Consider the following 4,068-nt stretch of genomic DNA (forward strand, 5'->3'; position numbering starts at 1 on the left):
TTGAGTGCTCACAGCAATCTGATAAATAAAATATATTGTGGATTAAATAGTCTTGCTTGCTGATAGAGTTTTGAATAACTGCTTTGTTCAGAGCCCAGATTAGCTGCTTATGTTTATCTCTTTTTTAGTTGAATAGAGTAAAACTGGATAGTGAGCTATTCTTCAGCCTAAACTTGGCAGCTCTCAACCTATTATTCAAGTTAGAAAAAAAAAAAAGTAAAACAAAAAAAATATATATACATATAGGTTTTAATCATCTGGGATCTGTTGCAATATTCTGTGTGCCATCGATTAGCAAATGAAAGAAAAATAATTTCTTTGTAAACGATAAAGGATGCACAATTGTCATATGCTCAGACAGGTTAGCATCTGTATCTTCAGGGGAAAACTTTGGGAAGTAGCAGCTCTGCCAGTAGCAATTAATTAGAAAGCTTTTTATACTGTTTTCAGTTACAGGCATGTACCGGCAGCTTGGGAAAATTGGTAGTGACGTCTGCTGTCACCACAGGGTGGTACAATGGATGGAGTTAATTTAATGACATTTGCTTTTTTTACCTTAAGGTGTCGTATCTTCATCTTACACTGAGCTTGATTTCATTGCGAAATGAATTCAGCATAAATGTAGATTTTTTTTATTGCATTATAATGCATGATGAGATGTAAGCATATCTTCATCTGTAAAAATGAATGCATCTGTACTTATGAGTGCCAAGATGTGTTGAACAGCTGGTCTCTTTTCACCACCTACTCAGTAGAAGTATAAAGAAAGGCCACTTTCTTAGCAAAGGAAGATGTATCACTTAAAATATCAATGTCACAACTCAAAAATTTTCAATTTTTCTAAAAGAAACCTAACTCTTCCATAGTAAATTAAATTTTATCTCAAAAACCATCCTCACTTTTTTAGTTCATTAATGGTGCTCAGCTTTGCCATTATTCATTCATTTTTAGCAGCATTACTGTTCTTGAACTCATTCTGCATTTCTAGTCCTGGAACACTTAGGCACAATTGTTAGTCTTCCTTCCAAACTACTGCAACAAGACAAACAAAACAGTTCTTTTTAAATTTTAGGCATGTGAGTTATTATTTAAATCATTTTCCTCGTTATAAATACTTGTCATGCATCTATTATGAACCTAATACCGCTCTAACTAAATTCAAATTAGACAGATGTTAATGATTATTACATTTTTCAGTGCAGATATTCTCTACCAAGTCACTGATTTTTAGAAAGCTGATTGTAATTTTGACCACACAATGTAGAGGGAAATCATGGAATCCTACTACTTTTACTAGTTCCACTAAGTACATGGGAAGGCTGTTAAACCTCTGTATGCTAACTTTCTCTTCGCCACATGATAGTGTCTTCACAGTCTCGTTCATCTGATATGAAAAATTTTACTGGCATTTAACTTGTAAAAGTAATGAATATAAGTCAATTGAATATTAAGGTTTTCCTTTAAGAATTGACTAGAAAATACAACGGAGAAACATTTTTAAAAATTGACTCTCATTTAAAAATGAGGATTAAGAAATGTGAGTTAAATTTAAGAGTTTTCTCTGTTTCATCCCCAAAGTATACTAAAATATCAGTAGCAGAACTTGAAGCATCTAAGTAAGTCCAAAGAGAATAGGAAAGGGGATAATACAGAATGAGTGGTGTCCACAAAATTCAGAGTGGTGCCTGGCTGGCTCAGTCCCTAGAGCATGCGACTCTTGATCTTTGATATAGAGATGGGTGTAGAGATTACTTTAAAAATTTAAGGAAAAAGTGTAAAAATTCAGTCAGATGAAAACTTTTAAAGTAACTCTGATAAGTGGAGGAAGCTATACCTTATATGTATTCAAGAGTAAAGCAAAAAATGTTTATCAGGAAGGGTCAGAACTCAGGAGTATCTCCTATTTTGAAGGTGAGATAAAGAAAGGCTGTCATGTTGTGGAACTCAGAGAACACCATTTACATTGGAGTTTATGTGAATCCTCTTAGAGATGATAACCTTCTATAAAAGTCTTTGCAAATATAGAGCTAAAGGGGTAATGTGACATAAGAAACTGCTATCCTCCTCTTTTATCAAAGACAAAAGGTTTTTTTTCTTTCCTATTCTATTTGGCCTTATGTACTTATACATTTTAAATTCTGATATTAATGTTTTTGTATGATTTGGGAATGAAGCAGACAACTCTTTTATTCAACCCATTATGAAGTAATCACTACCTGTCTGGCTCCAATGTGATTTTTTTTTCTTATTTGATCAGAGTTCAACGGAAAGAGAGGTCTACAGTGCCAACGTAATCACTACCAGTTCTCTAGAGAATAGACTGCAAGTTTTACCTATCTGTGATTATTAATCCACCATTGACCAACCACCTACCTGCCAACTATTTGACCTGACAGTATGTAGATGGTTAGGATACCTAGGTGAGCAGACAACAACAACAAAAAAATCACAGACCTTTTGGGTGATGCAATTGCCTGAATGTAGGAATATGGCAGATCTATTGCTATGTAGTTATTGAATCCATTCCATTTTCTTCATCTTGGTATTAGAGGGAGAAATGTTAGATGACTTCCCTTGCAGTTAGATTGTGTGTGTGGTATAATATCACCTAATATATAGGAAGCAATGACATAAACATCTCCTATAACTTTAGAACTCTCTTGCCTTCCCTTTCCTTTAGAGGCAATCACGTAGGTCACATGCTGAGACACTCGGTGCAAAGATGGAAGTAGCCAAAGACCCTGGAGGATAGAGTAGTTGAATCACTGAACTTGAACATAGATCAGTAGAAATTATCTAATCTGATGAATAGAGAGGGAAAAAAACAAAATGAGCAAAGCCTCAAAGACATGTGAACCATAGCAAGCATGTCAACAAATAGGTCATGGAAGGAGCAGGGAGAAAAGGAGAAGGGAGCAGAAAAACATTGAATAGTGCTCAGAAACTTCCTGAATTTGATGAGAAATATTAAACCCTTAAGAATTTCATCAAACCCCGAGTAGAAGATCTGCATCAAATATATTAAGAAAATATTATAAAGCATCAGAGAAAAGAGATTGCTCAAATACAAGGAAACCACAAGATTATTAGCTAACTTTTCAACAGGAACAATGGTTTCCAGAAAATACCGGAATTCCATCTTCAAAGAGTTGGAAGAAAACCAAAGTGTAAACCAAGAAATCTTTATCTAACAAAACCATTCCTCAAAAATGAAGATGAAATAAAGATGTTGACAGATAAACAAAGTCTGAGAGGATTGCTAAACAGACCTGCCTTACAGGAAATGCTAATGGAAGTTCATCAGTCTGAAAGAAAATGAAACCAGCCAATAACTCTAACCAAATAAAGAAGTGAAGTGTCAGAAATGGTAAGCATATGATTAAATATGAGTCTATAAATATATTCATATTTTTTTCAGGCCTCTAATATATATAAAGTTTTATACAGTAGGATTTATAACATATATAGACCACATAGAAGGAGGAGAAAAAGATAAATTGGGGGGAAAATTGTGTATTTTATGAGAATAATTTTCAGTTAAAAACCTGAGATAGATATTGTAGTCTTAGGGTAACCGTTAAAAAATTAAGTCAAAAAATTGCTTTTAAAATCCGGAGGAATTAAAATAGTATTCTTTTCTTTTTTTTAATTTTTTAATGTTTATTTAATTTTGATAGATAAAGAGGGACAGGGCATGAGCAGGGGAGGGGCAGAGAGAGAGAGAGACACAGAATCTGAAGCAGGCTCCAGGCTGTGAGCTCTGAGCACAGAGTCTGACATGGGGCTTGAACCACAAACCGGAAGATCAAGACCTGAACGGAAGTCAGACGTTTAACCGACTGAACCACCCAGGTGCCCCAAAATTGTATTCTTTTTTAAAGAATTGTTTTTTTAATGTTTATTTATTTTTGAGAGAGAGAGAGGGACAGAGTGCGGCGAGTAGGGAAGGGGAGGAAAGAGAGGGAGACACAGAATCGAAGCAGGCTCCAGGCTCTAAGCATCAGCACAGAGCCGGATGAGAGGCTCGAACCCATGGACCTCAAGACCATGACCTTAGCCAAAGTCGGA

The sequence above is a fragment of the Hyaena hyaena genome, unplaced genomic scaffold (assembly GCF_003009895.1).
Source record: "Hyaena hyaena isolate Hyena2069 unplaced genomic scaffold, ASM300989v1 scaffold_646, whole genome shotgun sequence".
NCBI lineage: Eukaryota > Metazoa > Chordata > Mammalia > Carnivora > Hyaenidae > Hyaena > Hyaena hyaena.